The sequence below is a fragment of the Primulina eburnea genome, chromosome 2 (genome assembly GCF_022965805.1).
Source record: "Primulina eburnea isolate SZY01 chromosome 2, ASM2296580v1, whole genome shotgun sequence".
NCBI lineage: Eukaryota > Viridiplantae > Streptophyta > Magnoliopsida > Lamiales > Gesneriaceae > Primulina > Primulina eburnea.
Window position 1 is genome coordinate 26122619 of NC_133102.1, and position 12406 is coordinate 26135024.

A 12406-nucleotide genomic window follows, 5' to 3' on the forward strand; every position below is an offset into this window, starting at 1 on the left:
AACGGAGAAGCTATAGACACTACTGTCGATAAAGACTCAACAGGCAATGAATGTCTCAATGCAAAATGCTCAGATATGAATCTATGGGATGCACCTGTGTCTATCAACACATATGCAGGATAAGCGCAAAGAAAACAACTACCTGCAATGACGTCATCTGGTGCCTCCTGCGCCTGCTCTTCTGTCAGCGCAAACACCCTAGCCTGCTGCCTCGGAGGTTGACTCACGGTCTGACTACCTCCTGGTCTCTGCTGGGTCTGTGTAGAGGGTGGCTGAAAGGAGTGTACAGAAGATGCATGTCTCTCCATCTGTGGCGCTGGTGCTGATGATCCTGTGCTCTGGAATCGTTGTGCACCTCTCTGGGGACAAACTCTGGCGAAGTGTCCCTGTTGCCTACAGATGTTGCAGCGTCCCATAACTCCTTGACACTGCTCCGTGGCATGTCGCCCTCCGCACGAACTGCAGTATGCGCCACTATAATCTGACCCCTTACCTCTCTGTCGAGATCCACTCGAACTCGATGAACTGCTCCCAGATTTCTTAAATTGTCTGCCCTTAGCCTTCAGAAATTCCTTCTTGCCACTACCACTAGCTCCACTGTCAAAACGAGGAGGAGGTGGTGGAAACTGTACGGTCGTGGACTGTGGCGGTCTCTGCCCCTGAACCCCGTAAGAAGCTCCTCGCTGCCTGATCAATCCAGCCTCTGCTCCCTTCGCTCGGTTCAGTGCCTCTGAAAAGGTGTTAGGCCGTCCCGTGTTCACCAAAGTAAAGACATCCGGATTCAATCCGTTGATGAACTGATCGGCCACTGCCTCGTCGTTCCCGGCCACATGCGGTGCAAATCGTAGCAATGCAGAAAATTTAGCAACATACTCCTCGATGTTCCACTGTCCCTGTCTCAGATTCGCAAATTCAGCTCCTTTATCTTTTCGGTAGGAGACGGGGAAGAATCGCTGATAGAACTCATCTTTCAAGACTTTCCACGTGATGTCAATGCCTCGGTGCTCCAAGGCTCTCTTCGTCGTCAACCACCAGCTCTTGGCAACCTCTTGCATCTGATGCCCTATCAGTTTCACACGTCGCTCATCAGTATAGGCCAAAGACTCAAACAACATCTCGATATCATCAAGCCAGCTCTCGCACTCTACTGCACTCTCGGTGCCCTTCAGGGTAGGCGGATGGAAAGACTGAAATCTCTTCAATAAGGTCTCCATCGGCGTAGCGGTAACATCCATCTGTGCACCGGACGTGCTACCCTGCTCTGGCTGTGGTATACGTCTAGGCGGCATAAATCAGATTATCAAACTGATTAGTACACAATCAATATCATCTGTCTCAGCCCTCCTCTGATCATAGACTCTGATCGAGAATCGGTTCTGATTCAGGCTTGACAAGTATATGCTGTAAATCAATTCAGATAATACAACAACATATAATAGGGAAAGCAATAAACCATGACATGCTAGCATGATATAAGCAAGGAAGATGACTCGATCTACCCCGCTCATTCTATTCTATCTCAGTCTACAGAACCTACTGCTCTGATACCACCTGTTGTGGGGACCCGGGCTCAAACTCAATTCTTTTGGGATTTAATGGGATCTTTGTTTGAAAATGTGGGTCAAAATTTTGCTTTTAACATTAATTCAAATGTATAATCAAAACATGACATATCTTTATAATAATTAAACAGCATCAGGTACATACAAGTCTGTTTGTACAAGCATACACTAGTGTTCAAATAACAACTACAAACATAAGTGATACAAGTGTAGTAGGAAACACTAGAAATCTTCCACGCCCGAGATCTCCACGCTATCATCAATCTCTCATCTAGCTCGAGACCCAGATCCTGCCCCACCTGTTGCCATGCACACATACAGACACGACAACAGCCGGATAACTCCGGTGAGAACATATCCCAGTATAAAACATGGATGCATGCAATGTAATAATCATGTACAAATGCATAGCATATATCAAGTAACATGAATGTAAATCTAAACATGTAGAAGAATACAAATCTGTATTCAACATTTAAATCTTGACTCGACTCTTTTCTAATCTAGGGATCCCGGTGTGAATAAGACGGTCTGTCACCTACCCAACCACTCGGGGAAACGGTACGTCTTATTCCTAGACTTCGGTCAACTCTGTATCGAGGGTCTGCACATAGAGTAAATCTACTCCTATGCGTCGATACACCGAAACGTCTAGTTTTGGCCAATCTGCCAAAATCTCCTATCTCAGGACTCGAATATAAATCAACAAACAAGACATTACATAATCAATGTAATAACAATCTAGTATGTGATTTAGGAAAACTCGCATCAAATCTGACTCGAGTTGTGCAATCCCGTGACCACATGAATTATACCTTTCTTGTCGCACTGTCTGTCGAGATCTCGAATCAAATGTCAAACCTGTCACTTCAAATCTGAAATGGCAATGTAGATATACCTTCTATCAATATGAAGCACAACCAACTCAACAACTCATATACAAACAATACTTGATTTCGATACAGTTGAACGGCATAACGGCGTAGTCTCGTGATACCGATAACTCAATAATAACATACTAATTCTAAATCAACTCCCAATATCATCAAAACATCAATACATATACTGAAATCTGCATAATCTCCCCATAATACATGCTGGAAATCGAAACAATAGCATACTATGTCCGAAATTCGATCTGATAACGAATATAGCACACTCAACATATCAAGAACACATATTCCAACTCAAATCGGAATTTCCCCAACATGAATATTTCGAGACATGCTGAAATGTAATAACACTTACATCCTTGAATAGCAAATGATGAGAGTAGTTCAAAACCGAAGTCAAATCTAAAATCGGTTTGCTAAATTTTGCACAATCTTGCCTTGAAGCTTGAAGAACAATTGCTTCTCTCGGTTCTTACTGATGAAGAAATGAAGAAATGAAGTGTCAATTCAACATATATATATATCATGCCATGTGTCAAGTTGAGAAACAAAGGTGGCACTTTGCATGCAGCACCGCGGGTGCGGCAGCTCAAGAGCGCGGGTGCGCTGATGCTTCGGCAGCCCATGCATTTTTTGAATTTCGATCACCGCGGGTGCGGCCCCTGCACTACCGCGAGTGCGGTCTTGCCACCGTGGGTGCGGTCCTGCTAGCACCGCGGGTGCGGTCACGCTTCGCAAAATCTACCACTTTCTGTCCAAGCACCGCAGGTGCGGTCCCTCCTAGCACCGCGGGTGCAGTATGGCTTCGGCCATGCTTGCTCAAAATTCTCATTTTTATGATATGCATTCTCCTCTTCAAATTTAACATCAATGACAACTAATAATTCTCGAGCCTTTCATTTCCCACGTAGCCTCTTCGATCAAATGGTTCCTCCAAAGAACTTTAACGATGCCGATCTCTTTGTTCCTCAAAACTTTAACTTTGCGGTCCAGAATCTGAACCGGAATCTCTTGGTACGTCAAATTAGGCCTCAAGTCCAATGGCTCGTGGCGAAGAACATGGGAAGGATTCGCAATATACTTCTTGAGCATCGAAACGTGAAACACATTGTGGACTCTGTCAAGATCTGGCGGTAGGGCTAACCTGTAGGCTCGATCACCAACTCTGTCCAATATCTCAAATGGACCAATGAATCTCGGACTCAACTTGCCCTTCTTGCCAAACCGCATCACACCCTTCAAAGGTGCAATCTTCAAAAACACATGATCGCCAACCTCGAACTGCAAAGGCCTACGACGAACATCAGCATAGCTCTTCTGTCTCGACTGCGCTGTCTTCATCCTCTCGCGAATAACAGCAACCACATCAGCAGTCTGTTGGACCAACTCTGGTCCCAACATCTTCCTCTCACCTACTTCATCCCATTACAAGGGCGATCTGCACTTCCTGCCATACAATGCTTCGTAAGGTGCCATGCCAATCGTCGCCTGGTAACTGTTATTGTACGTGAACTCAACCAAAGGCAACTTGGAATCCCAGCTACTTGGATAAACAATAGTACAAGCTCTGAGCATATCCTCTAGAATCTGGATGACTCTCTCTGATTGACCGTCGCTCTGAGGGTGATATGCTGTACTGAAAGCTAACCGTGAACCCATAGCTCTGTGCAAACTCTTCCAAAACTCTGAAGTAAACCTAGGGTCACGATCAGACACGATCGACACAGGAACACCATGAAGTCTAACAATCTCTGTTATATACTCTTCGGCATACTGGTTCATGGAATACGTCGTCTTGACTGGGAGAAAATGCGCTGACTTGGTCAATCGATCAACGATAACCCAAATAGAGTTAAAACCTTTCTGCGTTCTGGGAAGACCAGTCACGAAATCCATCGTAGTATGCTCCCACTTCCACTGAGGAATCGGCAATGACAGCAATGTCCCAGCAGGTCTCTGGTGCTCGATTTTCACCTGCTGACAAGTAAGGCACTGAGAAATGAACATGGCAACATCTTTCTTCATACCTGGCCACCAATAGAGTCGACGAAGATCCTGATACATCTTCATACTGCCTGGATGAATCGAATATGGTGCGGTATGAGCCTCTGCCAAGATATCCCGCCGAATATCATCGCCAACAGGAACACAAATACGGCCTCTGAAAGTCACCAAACCGTCACCATTCGAACCAAACTCTGAGTTCCCTCTCTCCTCTGCTCTAGCTCTCAACTCTGTCAACTGAACATCAGTCGACTGCTCTCTACGGATCCTGTCCGTCAATGTAGCCCGAATGATCAACGCTGAAAAACGAGCAATGGTTCCCGGAACTACCAAAGAAATATCCTCTCGATGCAAGTCCATCAACAACGGCCTCTGAATCAAAGAACTCAAAGAAGAACTCGACTTCCGGCTCAAAGCATCAGCCACAACATTCGCCTTCCTTGGGTGGTAACTGATAGTCACATCATAATCTTTGACAAGCTCTAACCACCTCCTCTGTCGCATATTGAGCTCTTTCTGGGAAAACAGATACTTCAAACTCTTGTGGTCCGTGAAGATCTCACACTTTTCGCCATACAAGTAATGTCTCCAAATCTTCAGGGCGAAAACCACAGCTGCCAGCTCTAAATCATGCGTCGGATAATTCTTCTCATAATCTTTCAACTGGCGAGAAGCATAGGCAATGACCTTACCTCGCTGCATCAACACTGCACCGAGACCCTTCTTCGACGCATCGGTATAGACAACAAAATCCTCTGAACCATTAGGCAATGCAAGAATGGGAGTTGTCGTCAATCTATCCTTCAACTCTTGGAATGCACTCTGACAATCATTGGACCACTCGAACTTCACAGTCTTCCTCGTTAGATTGGACAATGGCAGGGCAATCTTGGAAAAGCCTGAAATGAAACGACGATAATAACCCGCCAAACTAAGGAAACTGCGTACCTCTGATACAGTAGTAGGAATAGGCCACTTCTGAACTGCCTCTATCTTCACTGGATCAACAGCGATACCATCTCTCGAGACAACATGGCCTAGAAAAGAAATCTGATCCAACCAAAACTCACACTTCTTCAACTTGGCAAACAACCTCCTCTCTCTCAATAACTGAAGAACAACTCTGAGATGCTTTGAATGAAGCTCTCTGGTCTTGGAATAAATCAGGATGTCATCGATGAAGACAATAACGAAGCTATCCAAATATGGCTTGAACACACAGTTCATCAGGTCCATGAATACTGAAGGGGCATTGGTCAGACCAAAAGAAATCACAAGAAACTCATAGTGACCATACCTGGTCCTGAACGCCGTCTTAGGGATATCAGACTCCCTAACCTTCAACTGATAGTAGCCAGACCGAAGATCAATCTTCGAGAATACGGTGGCACCATGAAGCTGATCAAACAAATCATCTATCCGTGGCAACAAATACTTATTCTTGACAGTCACTTTTTTGAGCTCTCTGTAGTCGATACACAGACGCATCGACCCATCTTTCTTCTTGACAAAAAGAACCGGAGCTCCCCAAGGCGAAGAACTCGGACGAATAAAACCCTTGTCCAAAAGATCCTGCAACTGCGTCTTAAACTCCTTCATCTCGGTAGGAGCCATCCTATACGGAGCCTTAGAAATAGGAACCGTACCTGGAGCAAGATCAATCACAAACTCCACATCTCTGTCCGGCGGCAAACCCGGAACAACATCCTCAAACACATCAGCAAACTCCCTCACCACATCAATACCATCTATATTCAACTTAATCAATCTATCCACATCCACAATCGAAGCCAGAAACACCTCACAACCTCTACACAACAGCTTCTCAGCCTCAATACAAGAAATAAAAGGAAGGACCAGCGAAGTACCTGCACTGGCGAGCGAACCTCCCTTATTGCTATCATCTGCAAAAGTCACCATCTTAGCAACGCAATCGATCACTGCACGATAAGTCGATAGCCAATCCATGCCAAGAATAACATCAAATGCAACTATCGGGATAACAATCAAATCAGCATAGACCTCTCGCCCATCAATAAGAACAGAACATGCATACACAATAGATGTCGGGCACAACACATCCCCCGAAGGTAAAACAACATTAAACTGGAGGGGAATAGCAGAAGGAACTAAACCCAAAGATCTCATAAACAATTCAGACATAAATGAATGAGTAGCACCAGTATCAATCAAAGTCGTAGCTACCCTGCCTGAAATTAAAATAGTGCTAGAGATCACAGAAGAATCATGGTTTATACCTTCCTTGGTCATCGTAAAGATATGACCCTGCACTTTATCCTTGCTCCCTCCTCTTGGACAATCTCGGGCAATGTGTCCTGCTGTGCCACAACGATAACAAGAATGAGTGCCAAATCTGCACTCTCCTCGGTGATGTCTGCCACACTTAAGACACAGTGGCTTCTCGGGATCAACTGGAACTGACGGCGGTTTAGGACTCTGATCCACCTTGCCTTTCCCTTTGAAATGATCTTTGCCTCTCTGACTCGAACTCTGAACCCTCTGAGCAACAAACTTCTGCCTCGCTTGCCTCTCCCTGGCAATATCCTTCTCGTCCTGCTCGGCCAACAAAGCCTTGGACACGATCTCTTTGAAAGTCACGGCCTTGGACATGTTGATATCTTGTCTGATCTCTGCTCTAAGGCCTCGAATGAAATGAGCGCCTTTATCCTTGTCATTTGATGCGATGTACGGAGCAAACAAGCAACCCTCTTCAAACTTCAAAATATATTCATCCACGTTCATGCCTCCCTGACGAAGCTCCAAGAACTCCGTAACCTTCCTCGCTCGAAGTGCGTCAGGAAAATACTTGTCGTAGAACAGCTCAGTAAACTCTGACCACTTCAATGTTGAAACATCAACTCCAACCTTGGTCGCATTCCACCATATGCGAGCAGCCTTTACCAACATGAATACAGCACAACTGACTCGGTCTCTGTCTTCGTAATGGAGATGATCGAAAATCGCCTCTAGAGCCTTGATCCACTCTACAGCAACTAAAGGATCGGTGCTCCCTGCATACTCTGGTGGATCCATTCTCTTGAAGGAAGAAAAGTTAGCATCGGTACCAACAACCTGAGCAACTTGCCCTCTCCCTTGACCTCTGCCCTGACCTTCTCCTTGCAATCGAAGCAACTGCTGGATCTGTTCGCTGTGAACTTTGGCCTGCTCCTTAAGCAATTTGCCGAACTCGTCGACCACTCTCGAGGAAGAACTATCCTTTGGGGACCCAGACGCTGATCTGTCTTATTAATCATCTTTGGGATTTAATTATCAATTAAGATAAAACAGGGTCTAAAAATTTTTCTTTTTACAATAAAACTGCGGAAGGTAATGGAATCTAAACAATATATGCATTTCTGTATAACAACTACAGTTCAGTAGAAAAGTACAATACTGTACAACCTAATTCTAAGGTTCAATTACTAAATTCAAGTAATAAACCAAATCTGCTACAAGTCCGGAATCACCACGCTATCTCGTCTTCTCTCATCGTCATCTCGACCCTGATCCAGCCCCATCTGTTGTCATGCACAAATACAAAACAAGACAACAGCCGGATAACTCCGGTGAGAATAAATCCCAGTATAAAACATGGTAAGCATGTATATAAACAAACTAATTTATAAAACATGCTAACACGTATAAAAACAATCTATTTCATAATCTATGAAATTAATCAAATGTAGCATGCAACTCAAATCAGATAAACATGCATATAAACAATCTTAATCATAAAACATGCTAACCCAACTGAAAGCAGTAATGATGGGTCCCACGTTCTAGGAGCCACATCCATATCAGCATGCAGTTCTATTCAAATCATGTCTAGACTTGACTCGATCTATAACTCTAGGGATCCCGTTGTGAATAAGACGTCACTGACTGTCACCTACCTTACCAATCGTGGTGCTGTACGTCTTATTCTTAGATTTCGGCCTGATATGTATCCACGTCTACAAAGGGGCGGTGATCTTCCCCTAAGCTGAGATATCGCCGAACATCTAGAAGTCTGCCTGATCTCCAGACTGTCCTATCTTAATGCATGAATACACAATCTGTAAACAAACATAATCATTCTAATGCAATGCCACAAGATCTGTAAACAAAGCATAGCAAGATTTGTATACAAGTTCTATAAACAAATCTATAAACAATCATATCAAAACATAAATAATAGTCTAGTATGTGATTTTTTTGGGAAACTCAAATGAGATCTGATTTGAGTTATATCTTCCAAGATATCACATGAATTATACCTTTATCTTCCCCGTCTGAGGAAGACGAAGTCTCGAAGTCCAGTCTGTCCATCTTCAATCTGAAATGACAAGAATAAATACACTGTATCAATGTGTAGCTCAAAACACAGTCTGTTCTGATCAATACCCAATTTAGTACAAAATCTGATCACATCAACAATATCACGAGATAACAGAAACCAATACTGAATCTGATTAATCTGTACCAACTGATGTTTAGACGGCCTAACACTACAGTCTTGTAACCCCGACAGTCTTAACATCACAATTACACTACCAGAATTCCTAATAAATCTCAGTACAATCTATAACTTCAGTATCTGTACACTGTAACATGAATAACAGCATAATTCTGATAGCAATCTCAATCAAATCAACTCTAAAAGTCATAACAATTCCATAAACAATCTGTCTCTAAATCTGACTTCGATTCTACAATATCTACGGTAGTAGAAACACCATATCTGAATCATATTCAATTCTAACAACATCATAAATTCAAATCTTGTCTAAACGTAATAAACTTACGTCCTTGTGTAGCTCGTAGCGAGAGGAGTTCAGAATTGAAGTCGGATTCCAATTCAGATAAACGATTTGCTCGTAAATAAATTCTAAAGAAAAAGAACAAAGCTTTTCCCTAAACCCTCGATTTCTCCTTCCCATTCTGAAGAATTGCATGCCAATATATATATATATACATACATTCCGTGCATGCAAAGCAAATGGCACAACCTTGGTGCAACACGTCTCGCGCATATGCGCGGTCCTTACTCGCGCATATGCGCGAGACCTGCTGTCTCGGCGAAAGTACTACTCGCGCATATGCGCCATTATTTCCGCGCATATGCGCCACCCCTACTGGCCCTCCCGCGCACCTGCGTCATCTCTGTCGCGCATATGCGCCAATGGTACTGGACTCGCCGCGCATGTGCGCGCATTATCTCGCGCATGTGCGCGTAAGCCTCGGCCTAGCTCCGCACATGTGCGCCAATCCATACAGCGCATAGTGCGCGGGGCTCTTTCTTGGCACACACATTTACACCTTTCTCATGTGTTCTAGTCCGATCCGTTCCGTCTATAATCATATCTATTATCACCAATAAATTATAATAATCCTCATCAAATCATTTCGGATTAACAGGATATATTTCTCGGGCCTTACATATCCTCACCCTCTACCGCTTTCCTCTTAGGTGGCATCCTCTACTCTACAATGTGCTCACAAAACACCAATCAATAGATAACAATAGATAGATGCAAAGAAAACATACGCGGACAGTTGAAAGTAGACGAAGTCATATGCATTGGTCCGAAGAACACGGCTCTGATACCACTAAATGTGACACCTTGACCCAATTTAATAAATAACACAGCGGAATTTAAAATTTTCTTTAAAATGAAAGGAATTTCAAAATACATTTCCAAATATCATCAAATGTATCAACATGATCAACTAAATGATACATCAAAATACAAAACATCATTTTCATGATCATGTCCAAAAATATTGCTTGCAAAACAAACTTCTTCCTTCCAATCTTCGTATGCATATGACTCCAATCCACCGTCAACGTCCTGGTCCGTCCCTCTTATCTGCATCACATGAAAATAACTGAAATGAGTATAAAACTCAGCAAGTGGAACTCTTACATAGCAATGATCATATCATACTCTGAAAACATAGCTTTGAAATCATTAAATACCATCAACTCTGAAACATAAATATCAGAGCAATAGCATAACAATGAGATGGTATTTCACTTTACTCTGGTTGGATTGATATCAATAGTAACTCTGTCTTTGGTGCTCGTATCCCATCGATATAAATCGACAACTCTGAGGGATATAAGCCTATGGGCGTTGATCAACTAATTGCATGCAATCTCTGACTATGTATCTATCAATCCATAAATCATTTGAAATCTCTCTTTGGCATTTTATCAAATACTTTGAATACACTATTCTCTTGTATTCCCTTTTTACACAATTGAGACATTCAATTGCCTCTAATATACCAACAAGTATATCAATACATAATATGAATCAAATGGAAGGGAATAACATGTTAAAACCATTGAAACACAATACATATACTATCATATGAGCACAAGAATGAGATTCCACTTACTACACTTGCAATCTCTTGATTCTAATCTCTTTGATAGCAATCCTACAACAATAACCCATAAATAACACTATCAATAACCCAATAATCTAACAACAATATCAATAAATCCATTATACCAACACAATCCACAAACCCAAGAAATCTCCCAACACCAAACCAAGAAATAACCAAACCAAAAGCTTACCTTAGCTTCCTTGATCCCAAAATAACTTAGTTCTCTCAACAATAATCCACCAAGAGCTTGAATCAAAGAAAGGAATTGAAAAGAAATTGGAACCCTAGTCTCCCAAGGAGAGAAAAAAAACGAAAAGGAGGAGGAAGAATGAGAAAAGTGTGACCAGCTCTTCTATTTAAACACTAAAAATCACCAAAACACGCTTATACTGTGCCCGACGCTCGGGCGGTCGAAAATTACCACTCGGGCGCCATTGTTTCTGCTCGAAATCCAAAAATCCAGAAGTGGTGGCGCTCGGGCGGCCAAACATTACCGCTCGGGCGCCACTCTGTGCACTGCCACGCTAAAGATCGCTTCAGAAACCCCTCTTCCAGTCCGAATTAGAAAAAGTGGTAAACTACGAAGTTGTAGCTCTATGTCTTGTCTTGGATCCCTCAAAATTTCAGATCATTTGGAGGTCTGAGTAAAAAGTTATGCCCATTCTCCCAACATGTGTCACTAGAGGAACGACGAAACACACGACACACTTCGGGGCTCTTTTGGCTTATCTTCCACAATGATTTGAACAAAACTCAAAATAAGAAATTTACACCTTTATGTCTTATCTAATCACTCCAATTGGCCTCATAGCAATTGGCTTAACATACGAATTATCATGAATTTAATCGTAACGCCGCTACAACTGCACCACCCATCATCTATAACCAACCTTACTATAAATCCTAAATCGAAACTCTTAACATCCAAACTATACTTAAACTTAATCAATAAATCCATAACATACGAAAACATAAACCGTACCGTTCACCAGGCTCGGCTATTACACGAAATATTCATGTTGGGGAAATTCCGATTTGAGTTAGAGTATGTGTTCTTGATATGTTGAGTGTGCTATATTCGTTATCAGATCGAATTTTGGACATAGTATGCTATTGTTTCGATTTCCAGCATTTATTATGGGGAGATTATGCAGAGTTCAGTGTATTTATTGATGTTTTGATGATATTGGGAGTTGATTTGGAATTATTATGTTATTATTGAGTTATCGGTATCACGAGACTACGCCGTTATGCCGTTCAACTGTATCGAAATCAAGTATTTTTTGTATATGAGTTGTTTGAGTTGGTTGTGTTTTATATTGATAGAAGGTATATCTACATTGCCATTTCAGATTTGAAGTGACAGGTTTGACATTTGATTCAAGATCTCGACAGACAGTGCGACAAGAAAGGTATAATTCATGTGGTCACGGGATTGCACAACTCGATTCAGATTTAATACGAGTTTCCCTAAATCACATACTAGATTTTTATGACATTTGATTATGTAATATCGTGTGTATTGATTTATATTCGAGTCCTGAGATA